Raw genomic sequence first — 11,735 nt, 5'->3', positions numbered from 1 at the left:
AGTGCTGCCCCCTAGCCTTCCCTTCGCTTCGCTGGTTCGTTCGTTCCCTGTCAGTGTCCCGCCTTCTTCTGACATCATTTCCGCGAGGGCGGGACACTGACAGGGAACGAGCGAAGCAAAGGGAAGACTAGCGGGCAGCGCTTTCACTGACGCTGCGTAGGTGGTACGGTGCTGCGACGTCGGAGGGGTAAGCGGCGCCCCCCGCCCCTGCCTTGGCGGGTGAAAACATTGGGGGTGCTCCAGCACCCACAGCACCCACGGAGTCGGCGCCTATGGCCCTGGTGGGGATGTGTTATACCGTAGAATTGGAAATGACTATCTCTAAAGGGTACAGAGTGGGGGAAATCTGCGAAGTCTGGCATTTTGAACAGACATCTACATAACTCTTTACAGAATATATAAACATGCGTCTACGACAAAAGCAGGAAGCATCGGGGTTTCCTCAGTGGTGTACCAATGCTGAACAATAAAACAGGTACATAGATGATTTTTACTAGAAAGTTGGTGTGCTTTTACAGGCTGATCAGATAACTATGAACCCTGCAAAACGACAAATTGCAAAACTGTTCTTAAACTCTTTGTGGGGGAAGTTTGGTCAAAGAAGAAATCTACCTGCTGTTAGCATCGTACGAGACCCCGTTGAGCTGTATACCTACCTGTTTTCCCCCAAATACATCATCCAGCTTATAATTGAAAAAGAAAAATGCCTATATTGCGACCCAAATCGGGAGATAGACGTTTATCTCACAAGAACGAATAAAGCGGTATAATCAAAAGCCGAATTTGGACGTTTTCAACTGCACTCTGTCGCGGATGCGGACAAAGTTGATGGGGGCGTGTTGAAGGCGTGGTGAAGGCGGAACTGGGGTGTGGTTATCGGGCGATCAGAGATGGGCGCCTTTCCCCGATAATGGAAGAAAAATATGCGTTTTTAGCGAGAATTTAGGGTACTTTTCCTGGACCCTGTTTTTCCACAAATAAGGCCCCAAAAAGTGCCCTAAATGACCAGATGACCACTGGAGGGAATCGGGGATGACCTCCCCTGACTCCCCCAGTGGCCACAAACCCCCTCCCACCACAAAATATGCCGTTTAACAACTTTTTATTTTCACCCTCAAATGTCATACCCACCTCCCTGGCAGCAGTATGCAGGTCACTGGAGCAGTTATTAGGGGGTGCAGTGGACTTCAGGCAGGTGGACCCAGGCCCATCCCCCCCCCACCTGTTACACTTGTGCTGGTAAATGGGAGCCCTCCAAACCGCCCCCAAACCCACTGTACCCACATGTAGGTGCCCCCCTTCACCCCTTAGGGCTATAGTAATGGTGTAGACTTGTGGGCGGTGGGTTTTGAGGGGGATTTGGGGGGCTCAACACCCAAGGGAAGGGTGCTGTGCACCTGGGAGCTCTTTTACCTTTTTTTTGTTTTTGTAAAAGTGCCCCCTAGGGTGCCCGGTTGGTGTCCTGGCATGTGAGGGGGACCAGTGCACTACGACTCCTGGCCCCTCCCATGAACAAATGCCTTGGATTTATTCATTTTTGAGCTGGGTGCTTTCATTTTCCATTATCACTGAAAAACAAAAACACCCAGCTCACAAATTGTCGAATAAAACATGGACGTCTATTTTTTTTCGAAAATACGGTTCGGTCCGCCCCTTCACGGACCCGTTCTCGGAGATAAACGCCCATGGAGATAGACATTTTTGTTCAATTATGCCCCTCCATGTCATCTTGGGATCTTATAGATAATGATGCGGCATGCATCACCTGAAAGCACACAATGGAACTTTGTGCACCACTGGGTAACACTAACATTTTCATAGCCTCTTTTACAACTGTGTGTGCCCAGCTACAGCTTTACAGGGTTCCTGACACTTTAGAAGAGCAGTGCCTTTATCACAATACAGATTCTGTGATTTTTGTAGGTAAGGAGGCTGAGTGGGATCCTCCTTTGTGTGACTATTTAGGCAAATTAACGAGCGAGATCCCTAAAGGTGAGCATATCACAGAGTTTGTATCTGCCAGTCCTAAAACATATGGGTACAAGCTATCCAGCGACGAGACCCATCTGAAGGTAAAAGATATCACACTCAGCGAAAAAAGCGAGAAAATAAATTTTTGCAGTCTAAAGGAGCTAGGTCTGGATTACAATCTGTGATTCAAAATTTTAACACATTGCCTTATGGGTATTGATTATATTTTTACTTGACCATGCCTAACTTTGCCATGTGTTTTTACATTTTTATACATGTGACTGTGTGATAAAAGGGTTTGCTAATAGAGAAAAAGGTGGGGGAGTGCTAAAAGGAAAATAAAGCATTCAGAGTATATCCTTTTGAAAGAAACCCAATGCTTTGGGTGGATGGCTAGAGAGAGGGAGGGTGTATGTGTGTGCATTGTGTGGATAGAGAGGATGGCTAGTGAGAAGGAGGGGGCTGTCCTTTTTAAAACAGGGCTGGGATTTTCTCTGTTTTAGCTCAGGGCAGAGCTGTGATTAGGCTGTAAATTGATCTCACAGAGTCAGTGTGAAAAAAAGGAAACACCAGATTTTTTTTCCTTTTGTACTGCTGAGGAAGGGAGACAAAACAGAAAAAGCATTTATTCTGCCATTCCACATTGGCTTGTCTGTAACTTTTTAGGTTCATTCTTCTTAAGCCTGAGCTGGTGTTCTGCCTTTTGAAGGGTCTGCAGAGAAAATTCCCTAAGGAAATTGGCAATATGCTACTCACCTCCATACCAAAAGATACCAAGAAAACAACAAATGAAATCACTAACTACCATCCAGTAGCATCTATCCCGTTGGCAGTCAAACTGATGGAAAGCATGGTAACCAAACAATTTACAGATTATATAAGCAAATTCTCAATATTACACAAATCACAGTCAGGATTTTGCCCCCTCCACAGCACCAAAACAGTTCTACTCACTCTCCTAGCCATATTCAAGCAGGAAATAGCAATAGGCAAAAACATCCTTCTTCTCCAATTCGACATGTCCAGCGCATTCGACATGGTAAACCATAAAATACTAATAAGATTACTAGATAAGTTCAGGATTGGCGGAAACATACTTAGCTGGATCAAGGGCTTCCTAACCACAAGAACATATCAAGTAAAATCAAACTCAAACATATCATCACCGTGGAAAGCAGACTGTGGAGTACCACAAGGATCACCACTATCACCGATCCTCTTCAACCTAATGATGACCCCACTAGCCAAGTCCTTATCCAACCAAGGCATTAACCCTTTCATCTACGCAGACGATGTCACAATATACATTCCTTACAAAACTAAACTGACAGAAATGACCAACAAAATCAAGCTGAGCTTGAACATCATGGACTCATGGGCAAATGCATTTCAACTAAAACTCAATAAAGAAAAAACGCACTGTCTCATCCTCTCATCCCAACACAGCATGGACAACCCCACAAGTATCGACACCCCAGATCACAACACAGCATGGACAACCCCACAAGTATCGACACCCCAGATCATACCCTTCCTCGGCGTTACATTGGACCGCAACTTAACACTGGAGAGCCAAGTGACATCCACAACAAAGAAAATGTTCTACTCAATGTGGAAACTCAAACGCGTGAAACAATTCTTCCCGAGGGAAACATTTTGTAACTTGATACAATCAATGGTAATAAGTCACATAGACTACTGCAATAGAATTTATGTGGGATGCAAAGAACAAACCTTAAAGAAACTCCAGCCCGCTCAAAACACGGCAGCTAGGCTTATATTTGGAAAAACGTGATTCGAAAGCAGAAAACCCCTCCGTGAAAAACTACACTGGCTCCCAATCAAAGAACACATTGCTGCAGCACTTTCAGCTCTCTTTCTCTCCCAAAGGTTCAAGCTGAACCTTTGTGAGAGAGCTGAAGGCCTCATCTCTCTCCCCCCTCCCCCCCACAAAGATTCAGCAAGCAAGCTCTCTCCAGTCCCTCCCTCTAAGTCCCACTCCTTCCTTCTCTCCCTCCTGGTTCTAGTCTCTCCCTTAGTACCCCTCCCCCTCAGAAGTAATCGGACACTTGCCTTAGTCTTTCTTCTGTGGCGTGCAGTGCTGCACTGTAGAGACTACAGCAGCCCTGCCTTGTGAACTTGGACTTTTCCCTGGCTGTGACATGTCCCGCCTTCGCAGAAGCAGGAAACGGAGGGAGAGCGCATCATTGGTGAAGGCAGAGTCGACAGGCCTGCTGTAATCACTAGTGGAGACTACTACTGGCAGTAGCTTGAGTCGGGGGCGGGGTGTCTTTCACCGCGCTCACGAATGGGCAGAACAGAAGGTCAGGTCCCGTAGGAAGTTGCCGCTCTTCTTTCTGTTGTTGTGCTGATGCTGCTCCGGATACCGTGGGAAGGCAGCGAGCGGAGGATTTTGGGTTGGCTTTCAGCTGGGGAGGCTCCCCATGCCTCTTATACTGGGCACCTATGGCTGTACGATTCCCTAATGCGACTGTGCCACATGAACTTTATCTTACCACAACATCACTTTGTATTTGTTAACACCGGAGTCTGCAAACACCTCTCCGGTACGTTGTAAGCCACATTGAACCTGCAAATAGGTGGGAAAATGTGGGATACAAATGTAATAAATAAATAAATAAAATAAAACCAGTTCAGCTCTTACAAAAGCAGAAACCTTGCATTTTTTTCAGCCTTTTAGGGTATGATCTCTCTTGAAAACAGGAAGGGGGCCAGCTCTTGCATTCTTATGTAAGCTAAAAGCAAAGAGGAGGAGTACGGTCAGTCTGTTCTTTTTGTTTTAAAACCTAAAATGGCTGTCATTCAGTAAAAACAGTTTTAAAAGTAAGCACAAGCATTTTTGAAATTAAAAAAAAAATGATAAAAAGAAAACAAAAAATATCTATTTTCTTTTCTGTGAGAAAAAAAGATTAAGGTGCGCATGCCCTACTAAATGCCGCCAAGGTTGTAGGAGGCAGTGTTGGGAACCAACCTGTTCAAAAGGCATACCACAATGATCCATCCCAAATACCAGACAACAAAACTCTTCCAGAATTGGACAAAACCGAACTATCTATACCTGACTGCTTCAGTAACTCTATCACTAACAAACGTTAACACACTACCACCTTATTTCTCACGCTGAAATGAACTGATTATCTAATTTAATCAATAATTTACCATCTATGTACTTAATGCAATACCACTTTGTATTTCTCATTCCGGAAATGGCGATCGCCACTACGGCATACTGTAAGTCACATTGAGCCTGCAAAAAGGTGGGAAAATGTGGGGCACAAATGCAACAAATAAATAATTTTTTTGACATCACTTCCTATTATGTGACCCAATCCAAGATTATGATGTCACTTTCTATGACATTACTAGAAGGGGCAGGGTTTGGAACGGGGCTGTAAAAGGGGCAGGGTTTGGGATGGGGCTATGCAAATAAGGCAGGACAAGGGATGTGATTATGCAAAATGGGTGGGGTTTGGGCAGCTCTAAACATTGTATCTGGTGACATCATCCCTAGAGGCAGGGAGTGGGCATGTATTGGGTGTGGTTTGGGTAGTGAGGTAATCAAAAAGGGTGGGAGTGGGTGTGGCTTGGGCATGTCCTCTGATTGACTGAAAACCAGAAGTGGACGTGGCACTTGTCAAATTTGATGAAAGCTATAAACTTATACTACTAAGATTTGTTTACTTACCGGAGGGCAGTTCTGTCAAAAATTAGTGAGGTTCTAAGGCAATGCCATGTCTTACATGACATGTAGAAAAGCAGGTGCTGAGTGAGACAAAATGGAGAAAGTTGCTCAATCTAGTATCGTTATTGCTCCTTCAGCTCCAAACACAGTTTTATCCCCAGATAGAGGGAGGAAACATGCAAGAAATGATTCAGGTAAATCAAACACCTCACCGTACGCCATTCCTGTCACATCACCACCTCCACACTTTCCTGTATTATCACAATCTTTTTTAGAGAAAATCTGGAACAAGCAACGAACAGAGATATATCAAAGGAGAGAACAACTTCCCTCATACCAGCTGTATCCTCAATATTTTTCATTCAGAGGCAGGAGGAGAAGGACAGCCAATTCCAGATCTGCACATTGCAGGTTTCCCACAACAGTTATCGGCAGTATCAAAGACGAGACAGCTGGAAGTAGAGACTCCAATCTTCAACTTATCAGATATACCTCTCTCTGACACCCAAACATAAGTTTTACAGAAAGGCCTCTCTTTTGTTTCCACTACTAAGTACAATTCCTTTCAGTCAGATTGTGGTACAAGGCAGGAAGGATTATGTTAAAGAAATTGAGAGACAACTTAATGGTCAGCAATATTATACAGCTCTGGACTCGGATCCCACTGAATCTATCCAAAAAAATGTTGAAGAGGCAATTCAAATTTCATCCCACAGAGGTTTTCTTACAGCCAAAGAGAAGGACTTTCTCCTGGTTAAGCACCCTGTCATTCCCACCATACATACTTTATCAAAGATTCACAAGTTACTTCCTGCCTTGTACCACAATCCCACCACCTTTATTTGCTGGCTTGATAACAAAGTAGCGATTGGTGGCAAGTGATTGTTCTGCTGCTGCTGCTGCTGCTTCTTCTTCTCTGGACAAATTATAAAATTGTTGTTTATGCTTTTTCTCCAAAAGGGCAATTTTTCTTTGAACAAAGTGGATCCATTGGGCCTGGGGGTATCCATCTGGAACTGTTTTTTACTATAGAAATGTTGATGTGGGGTGTATGATTATCTGAAAAAGCTTATATAATTTTTCTTGTCATTGGGAGCAACTTTTTTCAAAAATTTCCTTACCAATGTGTGATATTTGTTTTTCAAAGTACCACAACATATGTATTCATTGATTCTATACAATTGAAGAAATATTTGGGTAACTCTAAGAAAATAATTTTCTTAGGGCTTTATGAGAATCTGGGCTCCTTTATATAGTATGCCACTAAGGATTAATCCCTCATTTGATTTTAAAGATATATTTTTTCTTTTTTCTTTTCACTGCTCTCCTCTTCATATGCACTAGTTTTGATCTGTTTCTGTATCTCCTTTCAAAACAAATAGACACATTTTCGAAAGAGATGGACATCCCTCTTTTGACATAAATTGGCACTTGGGCTTCCATCTCTCAGAAACGTCCAAATCGGTATCATCAAAACTTGATTTTGGACGTCTCTAGCGAAAGTCCATCGCAAGGACGTTCAAATCTCAAAGGGGCGTATCAGAGGTTTGGTGAAGGCGGGACTTGGGTGTTCCTAAGACTTGGACGTCTTTGAGCCATAATGGAAAAAAGCAGAGACATCCTTGACTAATACTTGGATGTTTTCACCCGGACGTGTTTTTCTTTCGAATAAGGCACAAAAAGGTGCCCGAAATGACCAGATGACCACCAAAGGGTATCGAGGATGACCTCCCGTTACTCCCCCAGTGGTCACTAACCCCCTCCCACCTTCAAAAAACATCATTAAAAATATTACGTGCCAGCCTCAGATGTCATACTCAGGTCCATGACAGTGCATGCAGGTCCCTGGAGCAGTTTTAGTGGGTGCAGTGCACTTCAGATAGGTGGACCCAGGTCCATACTCCCCCTACCTATTACATTTGTGGAGGAGACAGTGAACCCTCCAAAACCCACCACAAACCCTCTGTACCCATTTATAGGTGCCCCCTTCACTCATAAGGGCTATGGTAGTGGTGTACAGTTGGGCATAGTGGGTTTGGAGGGGGTTGGGGGGCTCAGCACACAAGGTAAGGGAGCTGTGTACCTGGATTTTATGAAGTCCACTGCAGTGCCCCCTAGGTTGCCTGGTTGGTGTCCTGGCATGTCAGGGGGACCAGTGCACTAGAAATGCTGGCTCCTCCAGCCACATGGCTTGCAATTGGACATTTTAGACATGAACATCTTTGGTTTCGAAAATCGCCGAAAGTCAAAGACGTCCATATCTAGGGTCTCCAAATCCAAGGATGTCCTTGGTATTTTCAAAACGAAAGATGGACATCCACATTTTTTCAAAAATACGCTTTTCCCCGCCTCCGGATTTGGACGTTTTACAAAGACGTCCAAATCCCAACTTAGACGTTTCTTTCGAAAATGCCCCTCAAAGTGTTGGCAATGAGCAGGTAAAGAAATGTGATGAAATTGAATAGAACTTGAATTTCTCTTGTATCCTTTCCCACACTAAATAAAACAAAAGGGCAATTAGGATAATCCATTAGCAAAGAGTGACAAAAAGCAATAACATATCCATTTAGATCAGATTTGGCTTTGGAGAGCCCACTTTCAAAGGACTTTTGGCACAGATGCAGTCAATAGTTCATTTTTCCTCTGGGAGCTATGCCAATAAAGTAGAGAACAAATCTGTTTTATAGAAATTTATATTGTCTAAAGTTTTATATAGTCCAATTTATTTTCTGAAGGACCTTTCTGTAAATGAAATGTAGGTACAAGGTGCCAGAAATGTATTTTATTGTAAGCCACCTGCTGGCGGATCAAGGTATTACAATGATGTTAACAAAATTGTCAGTTTCCACAAAATACTCCATGCCAAACTGAGTTTTTTCAATAAAAATAAGTTTATTTTTTTAAGCATTTAAATGCAGAAAACAATAATATTTACCCACTGTTCTTTTTACAGTGCTCATTGATGACAACAAAATAACAAGCATGGACCTAGAAACATTATAAGCAGCACTGACAGATAAGTATCTCTTTATCCTTATGTCTAACAGGTTAGAACAATAACTGAACTTTTAAAGTTATCGTCTTCCCCTAGAAGTGATGCTTTGTGTTAACATCTTGTTTTCCAGGTGCACCCTCAAGGACAACCAACCAAAATTTTGTTTCAGTCTTTTTGTTGTGTTCACTTAACTTTCTTCCAGCTCTTTTGTACGGTGGGTGTCTTTCCTTCCAAGGACAAACTCCAGCAACAATTCTCTAAGTGTCACCAAGTAAACCTATTACTCTAGCTTTAAACAAATGAAAGGAAAGAATATCCTCTCTTCCTAAACCCACAAACAATCCCTTTTAAATGTTTTTTTTTCTTCTACTCCAGTGCTATTGTATTTTAATTTACCCAAAATTAGTCAGGTAATCATTTTTTATTCCTAACTAGACTAGCCTTCAAAAGTTTCATTTATTGGCCACCTTTCAGACAAAATAATACATCGCATTCACTCTTTCAATTCCAGTGTCAAAACTTTAAACCAGCTTGAGCTTCCTCTCCACAAAAACACCATTGCTGTACCACAATTTAAGGGAAACATTTCCCTTTTACTGCTTATCTCACACACCTGAGAGCTTCTTGAAGTCTAAAAGTTCTGCTCACACATCAGCTCTCACACATTTTCACTCACCATTTTCCCTTACATAGAGGGGCATAATCGAAAGGGACACCCAAGTTTTTGTTGAGGACATCCTTGCAAAATGTCCCGATTGGGGGGGGGGGGGCGAAGAAACCCATATTATCAAAACAAGATGGACGTCCAACATTTGTTTTGATAATACGGTTGGGGACGCCCAAATCTAGAAATTTTGGTCATCCTTAGAGATAGTTCTCCCTAGACTTGGTCGTTTCTGATTTTGGGCGATAATGGAAACCAAGGATGGCCATCTCAGAAACGACCAAATGCAAGCCCTTTGGTCGTGGGAGGAGCCAGCATTTGTAGTGCACTGGTCCCCCTGACATGCCAGGACACCAACCGGGCACCCTAGGGGGCACTGCAGTGGACTTCATAAAATGCTCCCTTACATAGTCTGCTGAGCCACCCAAACCCCCCTAAAACCCACTACCCACAACTGTATACCACTACCATAGCCCTTATGGGTGAAGGGGGGCACATAGATGTGGGTACAGTGGGTTTGTGGTGGATTTTGGAGGGCTCACTGTTTCCTCCACAAACGTAACAGTAGGGGGGTTGGGCCTGGGTCCGTCTGCCTGAAGTGCACTGCACCCACTAAAACTGCTTCAGGGACCTGCATACTGCTGTGATGGACCTGAGTATGACATCTGAGGCTGGCATAGTGGCTGGCAAAAAATATTTTGAAAGATATTTTTGAGGGTGGGAGGGGGTTATTGACCACTGGGGGAGTAAGGGGAGGTCATCCCCAATACTCTCCAGTGGTCATCTGGTCATTTTGGCCACCTTTTTGTGGCTGGGTCGTAAGAAAAACATGACCAGGTAAATTTGTCCAAGTGCTCGTCAGGGACGCTCTTTTTTTTCCATTATGGGTCGAGGATGTCCATGTGTTAGGCATGCCCAAGTCCTACCTTCGCTATGCCTCCGATACACCCCCTTGAACTTTGGCCATCCCTGCGACGGAAAGCAGTTGGGGACGTCCAAAATCGGCTTTCGATTATACTGATTTGGACGACCCTGGGAGAAGGACGCCCATCATCCGATTTGTGTCGAAAGATGGACGTCCTTCTCTTTCAAAAATGAGCCTGATAGTGTCATAAATTACATAGTTGCCCCTCTCACAACAAACCAACTCACACATACCTACACTGACCATTAATGTTTCCTCCCACCTCAGACAACCTAGAGCCTTAAATTTACCACAAGGCTCAGTATTTATCTTATCTCACTCAGAGCTTCATACACACTCCTTCTCAGCACAAAAATTCCTACTTTAAAGCTCCTACAGATGGGCACTTACACACACAGGTCTGTTCCTTCCAGTTTTCTCCCTCCCAACTACCAGGTACAACAACAGCAGCACATGCATGCTTGTCCCAGCACAGCTCTACTGCACAATCAAAACTTTTCCACAGTTAAGTAAATTTAAAAGTTTGTGTAATAAAAATATTTTAAACACAAACCATCTCTCTTCAACTGTCCCAGCCTCTTCAGGTAGATAAAACTTTAACCCCTAGGGTTATACTCGGGCTGGTCAAAAAAAAATGGGGCATAAAATAAACATTTATTTTTAGGAAAAAAGAAAAACCATTCACTTTTTCTACAATGTTATATTCCCTTTCCATGGTATAATATTTAAACAAATATTTTCCAAATTTACTTAAAAATGAAATGTTTTTGTAGAAAACTGGGAATTTTTCCCTTTGTTTCTCTACTAGAAGCTTGTACATTACTACCTAAAATCTTTCTCTCCTTCAAGTAATGTACAAGGTTCATTTTCAGCTTCAACAGGGGACATTCTGGCAAATTAGCCAGAATGTCTCAGGCAATTCCTGTTTATCTTCAGACCTTAAATTAGATAACTGCTCATCTGTATTACATATTATATCCTTGTGGGGCTCATCATCACTAATGTCCCAATCAGGGATGTGCTGGTAAATTTTTAACAACAGGCTCTTTCTCCGGATGTAGCCAGCTCTGCCGTTGGAAGGGCTAGGGGTGACTGGGGTGGGGGGGGGGGGAGCAACACTTGCCTCTCTCTCCTCCCTCCCTTCATGCGGGCGCGCTAGGCATACCTTTGCTGGCAGCCAATAAATGGACTGCCACTCCCAACATCTTGCTCTGAGCAGCATTGAGCCTGCCATGAGTGGGAAAGTGCAGGGTACAAATGTAACAAACAAAAAAAAACTTCTCACATATGCTGGAGAAGTCCCAGCCTGCTGCTCAGAGCTGGAAACAAGGAGCGGGGAGCAGCAGCAGTCTATTTACTTGGCTGGCAGGGCTCAGCATCCCCACCAGCAAAGTAAAAGAGAATTCAGCAGGGGGCCCAAGCCCACATTTAAGGAGCCAGTTGTTAAAGTAGCCATGGAGGGTCCTACTTTAACAAC

The 11,735-nt window shown here is 43.5% G+C and overlaps 1 long non-coding RNA gene across 1 annotated transcript; it reads left to right on the top strand.

Moving 5' to 3' along the window:
* The first annotated feature begins 203 nt into the window (after positions 1-203).
* Positions 204-11,507, top strand: LOC115465212. The gene is made up of 3 exons (XR_003941361.1): positions 204-281; positions 9,658-9,664; positions 11,496-11,507. It is a non-coding gene; the product is annotated as an uncharacterized LOC115465212 (long non-coding RNA).
* The last annotated feature ends 228 nt before the right edge of the window (positions 11,508-11,735 follow it).

The sequence above is a fragment of the Microcaecilia unicolor genome, chromosome 3 (genome assembly GCF_901765095.1).
Source record: "Microcaecilia unicolor chromosome 3, aMicUni1.1, whole genome shotgun sequence".
NCBI classification, from domain to species: Eukaryota; Metazoa; Chordata; class Amphibia; order Gymnophiona; family Siphonopidae; genus Microcaecilia; species Microcaecilia unicolor.
The sequence above is the reverse complement of the archived record's forward strand: the minus strand, read 5'-3'. Positions and strand labels throughout refer to the sequence as shown.